The sequence below is a fragment of the Pseudorasbora parva genome, chromosome 1 (genome assembly GCF_024679245.1).
Source record: "Pseudorasbora parva isolate DD20220531a chromosome 1, ASM2467924v1, whole genome shotgun sequence".
NCBI lineage: Eukaryota > Metazoa > Chordata > Actinopteri > Cypriniformes > Gobionidae > Pseudorasbora > Pseudorasbora parva.
Window position 1 is genome coordinate 65656120 of NC_090172.1, and position 14854 is coordinate 65670973.

General features: G+C 44.4%; 1 pseudogene; it reads left to right on the top strand.

Moving 5' to 3' along the window:
* Positions 1 to 1675: 1675 nt before the first annotated feature.
* LOC137088086 (uncharacterized) lies at positions 1676 to 11908 on the top strand (annotated as a pseudogene).
* Positions 11909 to 14854: the final 2946 nt, after the last annotated feature.

The window sequence follows — 14854 nt, forward strand, 5'->3', positions numbered from 1 at the left end:
TTCATTTTATATTAGCTTCTGGTACAAAATTCTATATTTTTGTATAAAAGCTGTGACTTTGGTACAGCAAAATGTTTATTTTATTTTTTCATCTGAAGGATTTTATTGCTCATTGCACACAGCATAAGGTTTTTGGTTATTATTACTTTATGTTAGTGATCCAGAATATGCTGAAGTCTGTATTAATTTACTACAATATGCTGCTACAGACACTTTTCCTGCTGCTTCTTTGCCATGTTGGTGTCACGGTGTCTGGGTTGTGTTCCCCGGTTGGGTATCCACTAGATGTCCTCCTTCCCCACGGTGTCTGTCTCTACTTGAACTACATTTCCCGCGGTCTCTGTCTAATCATTGCACTCAGCTGTCACTGGTCAGTAATTATTGCACTCAGTAAATTCCCCATTAGTGTTTGTCTCTCCCTGTGTATTTATACCGGTCTGTCTTAGTATGTGGCACCGAGTCCTTGTTTGATATTCACGTCCGTCTCTAGTCTTGTTCTCGCTTTGTGTCCATGTCAGTTTATGTTCTGGATTGATGTTTTGGTTTTTGACCCCTGCATGGACTGTTTTCTCTTTTAGATTTTCCCTGAATAAATGACATACCTGCACTTGGATCTCTCATTGTGTCTTTCTGTATCCCGGCCGCGAAGGTTGGGACATATTCTGGCAAATGTAACCTTCATGTTGGCTAGTAAAATCACTTCAATTTGTATTATTAATAAAAGATATTGAAAGTTATTTTATAACTGGTCATTACAAATACTTTGCTGTAAAAGTACCAAGTGAGAAAAAATATATAATTCTGTATAGAAAAAAAATATGCATTGATAATTGTTTTATCATCACAGCCCTCTGAATCATAATCAAATCAAATCGTGAGGTGCCAAGAGACCCCGCCCCTAGTCTCCGCCTCCAACAGTCCCAGCTGGGTATATAATGAGCCTGAGAGTGTGTATCGGCACCAGACAGCAGAGAATATCAACACAAGAACTTCAAGCACAGAAACTCCTCACGGTGAGGACAATTTTCTTTTCTTTTTTAAAATATGTATAATTTAGAATATATTTTATTTCTCATATATGTTATTATATATTGTTGTCACAGTACCAATCAGTCTAACTCATGTTAACTCGCTCAATTAAATATGTAATAAATGTTTAACATGTTTATAAGTTTTCACAGTTTTATACATCTAACATCAACATACATGATGTCAGAAAAACATTCTCTAAACAATAGGAACTAATTTTTAATACTTGAAGTAATAAAACATATAGATTTTATATAATATTAAGTAATACATAATTTGATTAGTCAAAGTCACAGCCGAAGTCAAACACAGTATTATCAGAAAAAACAGAGCTTAGAGATTTTCACTATTTCACTATCACTATTTATGCAAGTGAATCAATTGAATTTTATAAAATATAACCTTGTATGAGCACTTATTAAATTTATATAAAATACATGGCTAACTACAACGACAAGTGGGCAAATACAACTTTTTTATTTTAATAATGTACTAGTAAATGTAGCTTGGAACCAATTAGGCTGCTATGAGAGGATAGATAGATAGATATTTTCATAATTTCAATAGACTATGAGTAATTTCAATTCAAATGCCATACATGTCAAACTATTTTATTCCATTTGAAACATTATGTCTTACAGAGACGTGCAACATGTCAAACTATAACAGAGTGAAGAGCAACTCCGAGTCTAACCGGACTGAAGAACAACATGCAGATTCCAAAAGGTTAGTGTCATAATCTTCATTATCTATGAGGGAGGGGAGAGCGGGGCACAGACTAATGTGGGGCTAGTTATAACACACACGGTTTAAACACTTCAGCGAGGTCTCCGTTCAATTCATGAATTTTAATTGAGTTGGCTCCGCCCCACAGGAAGTTGAATGTGGTTTTGAATTGGAATGACAGTAAGTGGAATTAAATTCATGGCAATTCAGAGAAATTCTACAGTCGCACAACAGAAAGAATGTGTTGAGTCTCACACACACTCAGTGCTAGGAAGGTTACTTTGGAAATGTAATTGCTTACTGTTATAAGTTACTCATTATAAACATGGTTTAAATTACTCTATAAATGCAAAGTAATTTCCTTTTAATATGATTAGTAAATAATATAATTAAAACATTTTACCTCAGTAATACAACAATTACATTGATTTTGTAATTTAATAACATAATTTCATTACTCTTAACTGCACTGTAAACAATATTATGCACTCTACTTAAAAAAAAAAATATGGTAACAATAATATAAGTAGTAGTTTATAACACATGATGAATTAATTATTATTAGTGGAATGTGCTTTAATTTAAGTTGACTTTTGAAATAAAGTTATAAATTAGAGTAAATAAATGACCTGTTTATATTTGACTTATGTTACAGTTAACTGTATGCAGCTAGAAACGCACAAGCAGAATCAAACATGTTATTGCACTACTGGAATTAGCTAAATTATAGCTCATTGAACAAAGCAACATTCTTCATAATAATAATCATAATACTTGCAGGTATTCATATCACAAACTGACTAAGCGCTACTCTTCTGCACAATGGTAACGGTCAAAACTTCAACACAACAGAAACTCTTCAGATGCCAAACATAAGTGAACATTATACATTATTTTAAGCTGTATCCCAACTTTTGAAAAAATCCTAAGAAATGTATACTCAGACTAAAACAGATACAGTTTGTGAATCCTTTGCACTAAAAGCATAATTATGGTCTCATTTGAAAGCAGACACTTGGCAGTTCACTCTAAAGTCAAAATTATATTTTTTATAATTAAAAATAGCTATAATAAGCTTCAAAGTTGTGTAAAGTTATTAGACATTTATTTGTATGAAATATTTGTATGAAAATAAAATTGAATTTGGCCTTGTAGCAATCTAGAAATGCACTACAGCTAAAGCCACACGTCTGACCATGTTATATTCTTCCGCCGTCACATGGGGCGGGGGATGACAAACCTGAAGAACCAATGACCTGCCACACTAGAGGGGGCCAATCCTTCAATTAGCACTGCCAGATCCCTGGTTGGAACTCTGGCCGAGCCGCAGGCCTCATTTTCCAGGCCCCACAGAGGAACCGTACATCCAGATGGTGCCTACCCAAAAGCCCATTACTCACAGGAGCATGGAAAGCCCTAATGGCAGCCACGTACACCTTGAATGTGGATGGGGTAAGACCCGCAGAGAAACATTCTTGGAGGAACTCCAGCACTGAAGCCACCGGGATGTTAACTGGGTCAACGCTCTCTACGCCAAGTAGAAAACCCATTTCATTTAAGGCTGTACAGTCTCCTTGAAGACAGAGCCATCTCAATCACATCTGCTGGCAGGCCGGCCGGCCTCTAGATAGATACCTGGCCCCCTCAGGGGCCAGACGCAAGGCTCCAAATTCCCAGCCAGGATGCGTGAGAGAAAATGCGTGAGAGAAAAACCACAGTGGGCAGTGGGACATCACTCGAGAGGCAAACAAATCCACTTCCACTGCTTCTCACACATGGCCTCCACCCCCTCTGGGTGGAGCCGCCACTCCCTGGGCCTCAGCTCCTGCCTTGACAGGATGTCTGCTCCCTGGTTTCGGTCCCCGGAGATGTCCATCGCCCTGAGGGATGACAGTTCCCCCCTGAGACCATAGGAGGAACTGGTGCGCCAGTCTGCATAGAGGGCGTGACCTCAGGCCCCCCTGATAATTCAGATACCATACTACAGCCTCGTTGTCGGATCGTATTGGGACATGGTGGCTGTCGAGATCCAGGAAAAAGCTCCTCAAGGAGCTTTGTAGACCTCCAGTTTTTCTAGGCAGTTGATGTGCCAGGAAGAATGCTGGGCTTCCCACAGACCTCTCGCAAAGCGGCTGTCCATGACCGCGCCCCAACCAGTGAGGGAGGCGTCTGTTGAAACGGATTTCCGACAATATGACACTCCCAGCACTGGACCTTGGGACAGAAACCAGGGTTTCTTCCATATAACTAGGGAACGAAGGCATCTCCGCGTTACTCTGATCATACGGGGAATACATTTCTCCTCAGGGAAAACTCCCATGTCTTCAGCAACCACTGTAGGGGTCTCATGTGCAGCAGACCAAAATGTTTTACGTTGGATGCTGCTGCCATGAGCCCCAGCAGTCTCTGAAACTGCTTCACAGTGAGGCTGCTGCCTCGTTTTTCTCTGGAGACCATCACCTGTATGGACTCGATATGTGCAGGAGACCTTTGTGCCCACATCATACTCAAGCTCCATACACCTCTCAGGAACATGGTTCTCTGGGATGGCATCAACGCTCTTCTTGCGTTTAGTCTAAACCCCAAACACCAAAAATGGGCCAGAACGACATCTCAATGCCGAACTGGCATTTCTCGTGACTGGGCCATTGTGAGCCGGTGGTCGATAAAATTCAGTATATGGGTGCCCTGGAGTCTGAGAGGAGACAGAGCTGCAACCATACACTTGGTAAAGGTGTGAGAGTAAAGAGCTAGGCCGACCAGAATAACCCGATACTGGTACGCTTCGCCCGAAAGCGAACCTCGGGAACTTCCTGTGGGCAGGAGAGATGGAGATGGGGAATATGCATCCTTAGATCTATTGTGACAAACCAGTCCTCGAACCGGATCTGCTCACAATGGGATAGTGAGTGAATGGTCCAAGTACCTCAGATCTATAATGGGACGCAACCCCCCTATAACCTGCCACTGGGCTAGGCACATCACCGTCCAGACCACACCGATGACCTTGGTGGTGGAAAACTGAACTGCAGTCTGTAACCTTTTCCCACGTTACACAGGGCCCCAGCAGATATATTCAGGAGGTATAACCGTGCACCAAAATATTCTGCTAGGGGAACTAGCCTAGAGGCTGGTCTCTATAACCAACCGATCCTCCTGCCCGACCCCCTGAAGCGGACCTGGTTCCCAGAACTTACACTCCACGCGACAGCCCCTCCTTGGCCCATTCCCCTGAGGAAGGAACTTCTTTCTCAGGGACGGGGCACCCTATGGCACCCGCGTCCAGACCTCTGGAATCTTCATGTCTGGTCCCTGGATGGGACACGGAGGTTCTAGATGGACTACCACAAGCTGTCGTACTTTGCACAGAGTCTGTGCAAGAAGGTTCACTGGGGGAAACGCATATTTGCGTAGGTCCCGGGGCCAGCTGTGCGCCAGTGCATCTGTGCCGAGGGTACCCCCGGTCAGGGAATAGTACCACTGGCAATGGGTCGAGTCCGGAGAGGCAAACAGGTCTACCTGTGCGGCTCCAAACTGGTCCCATATCAGCTGGACCGCCTGGGGGTGGAGTCGCCACTCTCCCGGAGGTGTTTCGGCTGACGAGAGAGCTCGTCGGCTGTCTGGTTCAGCGCACCAGGGACATGAATGGCCCGAAGCGACCTCAGCTGCTTCTGACTCCACAGGAGGAGGTGGCGGGCGAGTTGGGGCAGACGACGGGAGCGTAGACCACCCAGACGGTTGATGTACGCAACGGCCATGGTGCTGTCCGTACGGACCAGTACATGCTTGCCACGTAGCGGCCCCTTGAGGCGGCGGAGTGCCAAGTGTACTGCCAGTAACTCGAGGCAATTGATATGCCAATGCAATTGCGGCCCCGTCCACAGACCAGCAACTGCATGCCCATTGTATGTGGCCCCCCAGCCGGTGGCCGAGGCATCCGTGAACAGCACAGCATGCCTGGACACTTGTTCTAGGGGCACACCAGCCCGGAGAAACGAAGTGTTGGACCACAGGATGAAGGTTTGGCGGAAGTAAGGAGTCACTGGAACCCGGTACTGACCGCTCTGCCACGCCCACCTCGGGACTCGGCCATTGAGCCAGCGTTGAAGCGTTCTCATATGAAGCAATCCGAGCAGCGTTACCGCGGCTGCAGATGCCATATGCCCCAGGAGCCTCTGAAATAATTTCAGTGGGACCGCTGTCCTGCTCTTGAACATATTCAAGCAGTTCAACACCGACTGGACTCGCTCCTCGGTGAGGCGCGCAGTCCGGTTGACCGAGTCCAACTACATATCGAGATAAGAGATCCTCTGGACAGAGTTTGCTCTTCTCTCGGTTGACCCGAAGGCCCAACCGGCTGAGGTGACTGAGCACCAGGTCCCTGTGTTCGCACAACTGGTCCTTCAACTGGGCTAGAATCAGCCAATTGTCGAGGTAGTTGAGGATCCGAACGCCGCGTTCTCTGAGCGGAACAATGGCTGCCTCCGCGACCTTCGTAAAGACGCGGGGCGACAGGGACAGCCCGAAGGGCAGGACCTTGTACTGATATGGTTTCTCCTCGAACACAAAACGTAGGAACGGTCTGTGTCGAGGGAGAATAGACACATGGAAGTACGCGTCCTTCAGGTCGATCGCTGCAAACAAATCCTGGGGACGGATGCATTGAAAAATGCGTTTCTGCGTCAACATCCTGAACGGGAGCTTGTGCAGGGCCCGGTTCAGGACTCGCAAGTCCAGGATCGGTCGTAACCCGCCCCCTTTCTTGGGCACAATGAAGTAGGGGCTGTAGAACCCCGTCTTAATATCGGCTGGAGGAACCGGCTCGGATCTCGTCCTTCGCCAGTAGGACCTCGATCTCTGACCTCAAGACATGAGCATCGCTGCTTCGCACAGAGGTGAAGAGGATGCCCTTGTTCTTGGGCGGCCGGCGCGCGAACTGAATCGCGTAGCCGAGTCTGATGGTACGGATGAGCCAGAGAGAGACCTAGCCAGGCCCCCAGAGACCGTACAAGTGGGACCAACGGCACCACAGACGTGCCCGGGGTGGGGCAGCGAAGCGGAGTGCTCTGGCCTGACTCGGGAGGCCCGGAGGTGGCCCGAAGTGTTGCCTGAACACTCCTGGTTTGGACAGGGAGTGGGTGAGAAGGCCCAGAGGTGTCCTCGAGGCCCACTCTGCTGCCCACTGCCCGAAGGCAGGGAGGTGGAGCACTCAGCCCCGACTCGGGAGGGCTGAGGGCGGTCCAGAGTGTTGACTGAGTGTTCCAAGGAGAGGCAGCGTGTGGGTGAGAAGGCCCGGGGCGTCCTCGAGCCCCACACAGCTGCCCCCTGGCGAAGGGAGGGGGAAAATGAGTGACAAGGCCCGTGGGTGTTGCACACTGCCAACCTGACCCTCTTGGGGCCCAGAGAAAGAGGAAACTGCTCTTTTTGTGAAAAGGTGGGTACCGCTGGACTCCGGAGAGCCAGCGGCAGAGGTGTTAGTGTACCAGTGTAGACCCCCCGGTCCTCCTCCGGGGGGTGGGGGAGGGATGCGGACATCATCTCCCTCAATGCAGCTCCTGTTCTCCCTGGTCTGCCCGTCTCAGGGCCGCTTCCCCTTACGCTTGCCGGCAGGCTTGGCGGGACCCTGGACGGGTTGGACGGCCCCGTTGCATCCGGCACCCTGCTTCGTGGGTGGAGGCTGCTGCTTGGGCTTGGCAGGGGCGGAGGCGGAGGCGGACGCCGGGGGACGCCCTCAGCGACGAGCAGACTGGGGAGCTCACCCTGGTCAGAACTACCTTCGTGCAGCTCCATGAGCGCTTTGGCCTGGTGGACCTGCAGTTGCGCCATGGCATGCAAAGCTGATGTGGCTTCCCCACAGGCTGTGTAAGCCTTGCCCATCAAGTCGGACAAGAACTTACACGCCCGGGAGGGGAGACGCGGGGCGGGCCTCAAGTCCACAGCGGTCTTAGGACAAAGGTGCATCGCAACCAACCGACTGGAGGGATCCCCTCGTAGCCCTTAGCCGCACCACCACTGAGGGTAGTGAGGATGGAGGAGTCAGTCGATCGCAGGCAAGCGCTGTAGGGCGCCGCCCACGACTTCGTGAGCTCCTGATGCACTTCCGGGAAGAATGGCACCGGGGCGGGGCGCTGAGAACCAGCGCGAGCCGTCCCGAGAAACCAATCATCCAACCGCGAAGGTTCAGGACGTGGTGGAGGGTTCCACTCAAGCCCGACATTTGCGGCGGCCCAGGCAAGCATAGCCGTAAGCTCCGGGTCGGACTCGGGCGGCGCTGTCACACCCGAAGGGGGCAACGCAGCCGAGTCTTCATCCTCGGAGCCCATTAGCTCATCCCCCGATGCAGCAACCGACATCTCATCTTCCGCCGGAGCCCCGAAAGAGACGACTGGCGCTCCACGCGGGAGGTCAGCGTGCCCTTCCGGAAACTCCACCGGCACAGTGGAGGGGGGAGGGGCCCGAGGAGCCGTAAGACCCGTCGGGTTTGCCCTGACCGTCACCCTCAGGTCCCCACCAATGTCATCAGCCAAAGTAGCAGCCCTCTGCTTTGCAGCTGGAGGACCGCTAGATCGGGGGATGCACGATGGCGCTCCACCTCTTCTGAGGTACTGGTGTCTGGACCGTAGCACTGCGATGGTCATATTCCCGCAAAGAGAACATGACGCATCCACGAATGCAGCCTCAGCGTGCTGAGCGCCCAAACACGTGAGACAACGAACGTGCCCGTCAAGCGGAGACAGAAATCGACCGCACCCAGAAACACACGGTTTGAATGACATCTTGAAAAAGACGCAGGGTCAAACCGTGTTGCTCTTTTGTGAATGGAAACTGCTCTTTTATGTGCTGAAGCACTCAGGGAGATGACTGCGGCTCCGCACAGTACGATCTGCAAGCCTGTGTGAGCTCTCAGTGTTTGTGTGTGTGTAACGCCCAGCGAACCAACAGGTTTTGGATGGGAAACCGCCCACCTAACCAACAAGCTCTTTTAGTGTCACTTTGCTCGGTCTCTCGCTGAAGCGCCCTATCACCCGCACTGGCAGTTTCTCAGCACACTTTGTTTGAAGACTCGTAGTCAACACTCTTCGTAGAAAACAGCAACAACTGCTCGGCTCCGAAGTAGAAAGCGCTGATCTACCATTCCACTTCCTGTTTTATAACCGTGCCGCGGGGCGGAGCGTGGAATGCGTGGATCGCATGCCAAATTTCATTGGCTCATTTTTAAACACTCGAAGTAGGATTGGTCTCTAAAGTAAGATCCCATTCGTCGGTTCAGTTCTGATGTACGTCAACGTGACCGACTGAAAGGGAACATTTGATTTCAGAAAGACTTTATTTACATTAACAAAGCCGACCACTTCAGTTTTTTAGTTTACCTAGTATATATTCATAGCTGCTTTCCCAAAATGGTAACAACCTTTAGCTAGTTTTCCAGTTGGTTTCCTCACCACATTCCAAGATCCTTTTCTGTCCATCATGCATATTCTACATGTCATTTTCAAGCACGTTGTCAACGTCCACACAAACTTAATACAGGGCAAACACAACCTCAGCAAACATCCGATATCTAATGGTGTCTTGTATACAGCTTATTTTACATTAAATTCAATGATAAAAATCTTCTACAATAAAAGCGTTTTCATTAAAAACATTATATTATACCAAACCTTCTGTCAAAAACATAATTATACCAACTTCAAAACCCAAACCTTCTGTCAAAACATTATATTATCCCAACTTCATTATATTATACAGAAAGTCCCACCCCTGACCCGGAAGTTCAACCTGTCAAAAGGTCAAAGTCATAAATCATTTTGACATTAACTGTAGCCTACTTACTACTGATAGGGATGAGTAAATTATCAGGAAATGATCATTTTGAAGTGATTTAATCCTTTAAGTGTGAATTTCAGGGGGATCTTGTCATGGGATCTGAGAGATCTCTGAGTGCAACATAAGTTTAAAAGCTCAGAAATAAATTCTTGGTGCAAGTCCAAGTAGGGCTTTAAAAGTATATAAAAAACCTTGTATTTTGTCCTAAATTATAACAAAAATCTGTTAGGTGGGTTGTTGCCAAATCATCAAAATTTGCAACAACATGTAAGAGTGCATACAATTACAGCAACTGTACACTAATAAATAGCTGACTGAAATCCTAACCTTTATACTAAATCAAATCTCTTTTGTAGAGCCCATCATGATGCCACACTATTAAAACCAGGTCCTCCAGCGCTTTATCGGCTGAACACTGAGCGAAAATATATTGATGGAACTGACAGAAAGGTCAGACAGTGGATATATGGGCAAAGAGACAGAAACAGGCAGAACAAAGTCATACTGATGGTGGGAGAAACCGGCTCTGGGAAAACCACCCTCATCAACACCATGATCAACCACTTACTGGGAGTGAAGTTTGAGGATCAAGAGTGGTATCAAATCACAGAAGAAGAACAACACTAAGATCAATCCCAATCCCAGACACGTGATATCTCTGTTTATGAGGCGTTTGTTAAAGAAAACCCAACATCTCTGACCATCATTGATACTCCAGGATACGGAGACACTGAAGGATTCGAGAAAGACAGAGAGGTATCTGAGTATCTGCTCAGATTATTTTCACATGAGGATGGGGTTCATTCTATTGATGCAGTGTGTTTTGTGATGAAGGCGTCTCAGAATCGTCTCTCTGGAAAAGAGCGTTACATATTTCACTCAGTTCTGTCTCTGTTTGGGAGAGATATAGAGAACAACGTTGTGTTTCTACTCACACAGTCAGAAGGAGGACCTCCAACAAATGCCCTCAATGCCATTAATAAAGCAGAAATAACCTGCAGAAAAGATAAGGACAACAAACCTGTTTACTTCTTATTCAACAACAGACAGAAAGAGAAAAGAGAAAAGCAATGTGATCATAGCTACAGATCATCATGGGAAATGGGAGAGAGAAGCATGAATCAGTTCTTGACACTCCTGAAAGAAGACAACAGAAAAAGTGTTAAGATGACATTAGATGTTCTGAAAGAGCGAACACGAGTCGAGGCCTGTGTCTCTAATCTGAGGGACTGCATCAATGAGATGGAGAAAAAAACTGAAGAACTGAATCAGATTCAGAAAGCTGTCGAAGAGAACAGAGACAAGATAAAGAGATGTGAAAACTTTCAGTTTACAGTGAAGAAAAGTTACAAAGAAAAAGTCCCCATTGAAAATGAATGGTGGTGGAACAGCAACGCCACCTGCTGCTCCGTCTGTGAGGAAAACTGCCATGAGTGGGGCTGCTGGTGGGTCAGTTCCAGTCAACTGTTCAAGTGTTCAGTCATGAATAATTACAAAAAATGCACTGTGTGTACAAGTAAGTGTCATTACAGCAAACACGTCAGAGCGAACAAGAAATATGTGACCAAGACAAAGAATGTCACTATGACATATGATCAGGTCAAACAGGAGTATGAACCTATTGGTAAAAAGCCTGAAATCAGTGGTGACAAAAAAAAATATGAAGATGCCAAGAAGCAATATGAAAGTAGCCTGAAAGAGACTGAGAAAAACACAGAAATAGAAGAAAATCTGAAGAGCAATCTGGAGAAGATTAAAGAAGAAAAGTCCGACCTGCTGAATGAAGCTTATATGACCATCATGAGTCTTTCTAAGATCGCATTAAAAGCCGACAGCGCTTTCACTCTTCATCATCTGGAGTTCCTGATTCCCAGACTGAAGGAGGAGGGAAAAGATGCATGGGTGACAAACCTGGAGGATCTGAGGAAAGCTGGAGAAGAGAGGAAAAACAAGGGGGCTGTAGAACAGCTGATGGGTTTTTTCAGTCGTTTAACTGTTAAAAAATAATGCAACAAATATGAAAATACAAGATGAAGAAGCAGAACGGATGCTGTTTCATTACAGAAAATAAAATGACTGAAAATATGAAAATTGTCATTAAAAATAATGCATTGTATTGAAAATTACACATGATTATTACACTGTAATGTTAGTCTTTATTTTAATTGTTTAGATATGATCATTAACAGGTTTATAATCATGGTAGTGACTTTCAGCAGATGATCAATAATGATAATGTCCTATAAATATGTAAAGCTTGCTCTTACACCGCTGCCTTACAATTCTGGGTTTTCTTGTGCTCGTATGATAAATGTGCTCATATGATAAATGTACTCATATGATAAATGTGCTTATATAATAAATGTGCTCTTATGATAAATGTACTCATATGATAAATGTGCTTATATGATAAATATGCTTATATAATAAATGTGCTCTTATGATAAATGTGCTCATATGATAAATGTGCTAATATGATAAATGTGCTAATATGATAAATGTGCTCATATGATAAATGTGCTAATATGATAAATGTGCTCATATGATAAATGTGCTAATATGATAAATGTACTCATATGATAAATGTGCTCATATGATAAATGTGCTCATATGATAAATGTGCTCATATGTTAAATGTGCTAATATGATAAATGTGCTTATATGATAAATATGCTTATATAATAAATGTGCTTATATGATAAATATGCTTATATAATAAATGTGCTTATATAATAAATGTGCTTATATAATAAATGTGCTTATATAATAAATGTGCTTATATAATAAATATGCTTATATAATAAATGTGCTTATATAATAAATGTGCTTATATGATAAATGTGCTTAAATGATAAATGTGCTTATATGATAAATGTGCTAATATAATAAATGTGCTTATTCTGAGATAATTAACTCGTTAATTCAGAAAAACAGAGTCGATTTTTTTTCCTCAAGTAAATGCAATACGCTTCTGTACCTTGTTACGTCCAAGGACGTATTGATATTTGTTTCTTCCACAAGGAGTGTTATTGGAGTATTTGTTCTTCTCTCTCTCTCTCTCTCTCTCTCTCTCTCTCTCTCTCTCTCTCTCTCTCTCTCTCTCTCTCTCTCTCTCTCTCTCTTCCCTAAATGGTTACCACCTGTTGATTCATCTAATCTGGGAGTTGCCTATGCCCTGATTGGTGCGTGTCCTGAGGAGTCCACTATAAAGCTGCAGAGAGAAACGGGGAAAGGAGAGAGACATGCGGCGGTTGAGGCTGATCCGTTTCTCCAAACCCAGACCAGAGAGAGCTTGGTGCGCTCTTTGTTGTAATGTGTAATGTGTAATGGGTGTCATAGTGTTATAGTGTTAACAAGTTGGTGTCAGATATAATCAGTTAAGATGTTATGGGTAACGTAAGGTGGAGGATACCTAATATCTAGGGGTGTAACGATTCGTTTAACAACGATTCGATTCGTATCACGATTTGAGGTTGTTGATATGATTTAAGGACGATATTGGTTCATTTAGAACGATATGATCTGAAACGATTCATTCACTTGAAATCAATTCAGTAACTTTTTAGCCAAAAATTTAAATCAGTGTGAAAGTTTTATTTCAATCGAATCATTGTTAAACCGAATCGTTACACCTCTACTAATATATTTTCTCCTGTTTAATGGTTAGTTAGGGAGTGAGGGAAGTTATCTGTTGTTTTGTTTATTTTTCTTTAACGTGGGTAATTTAATACTTAATTCCTTTTAGGTAGAGGTATTTTTGTTTTCTTTTGTTTAGGCCCTCCTCCCGAGGTAAAGTTTGTTCTTTTTGTTTATTTTTCTATTTATTTATGAATGTGCTTTATTTCAAAGGAAATTTATATTTAAATTTGTGATCACTGCTTGTGTGGTGAAGTGCAGATTATTGCTGGGCGGTAACATTTGCGATGGAGCATATATAAGGCGAGGTACGGTAAAACGGGTGTCGCATCATACTCTGCTGATCGCACTTCCGGCGTTTCGGTACATTACACGAGGGTGATTTTGGTTGGGCTGGCGTTCGGGTGAGTGCTTGTTGCACCCACGAATGATCAACAACTGCTAACAGTAATTTCGGTTTGGCTGGCGTTCGGGTAAGTGCTTGTTGCATTCGCGGATGATCAACAACGCAACGGTTGTCGTCATTGCTCCGCTGTACTGGCGAACTGCATGTGATTCCTGCATGTGATCGGATAGATGATGTGTTTGGCCCAATCTGGAGTTTAAATCATTCTGTGAGCCTGCCCGTTCCGATTCCAGCCTGCATCCTGTAACCTCGTGATTTCAGCATGGCTGGCACATTCAACACTGCTGTTTTGCTTTAATTCCTTTTTTTTAGTTTAATAATTTGAGTTGTATGTATTAATTGTGCCTTTTTTGGTTTGTTTCTATTTTGCTGTCTATTTTTCTTTCTTGTTTGTTTATTTGTTTTGTATTCTGTTAAATGTATGTTTGGTATTGAGTTTGTGTTGCTTTGGTAATGTCTTTGTTTCTATTTTTGTTTTATTAATTTGGTTTGCTTTTGTTTGTTTTGGATTAATTTGTTTGGTGTTGCTGTTGCCTTTGCAGTTATTGCTTTGCATCTCACTGCTTTGCATCCCACTGCTTTGTATTTTGAATACGTTGCTTTTTTACTACTTTGCATTTCAATGCTTTGCATTTGACTACGTTGCCTTTAATTGCTTTGCATTCGATTATTCTGCATTTAGCGCCATATTTGACTGCTTGTCGTGGAATTCTCCCTTTGTCATGTGATTCATTGAAATGCATTTTAAACGACTATTTTGATTGTTCAATAAATGTTATATATGGTACCCAAGCCTCGTGGTCATTATCTGAGAAACTGAACTTGTGCCCTTTGGGCTTTTCCCAGAGTTAGTTCTGGGTGGCATAGTCGTCTTTAAGAAAGCAGTAACGCAATTTAGAAACCAGTGCTTATTGCTGCTGTAATACCTTCATTGCCACATTTTGGCGCAGTCGGCAGGGTTTCTCATTTATTTATTTGACCTGAGGTGTGGATACCTGTTTTGTTCTGTTTTGGTTGTGTTTTTTTTTTTTTTTTTTTTTTTCCTGGCAGAAGCAAAACAGCAGTGTTTGTTCGTGAACTTGGAGCCTCTCTGCTGGGTAAAGATCCATCATCTACCATAATTGGGTAAGGTGTTTATGATGGAAGAAGAAATGCAGGAACTCCGCAAACTTGAAATTCTAAATGCTAAATGCTAATTCTCTCTTATGCAGATTTCTCCCAGCCCTTCAT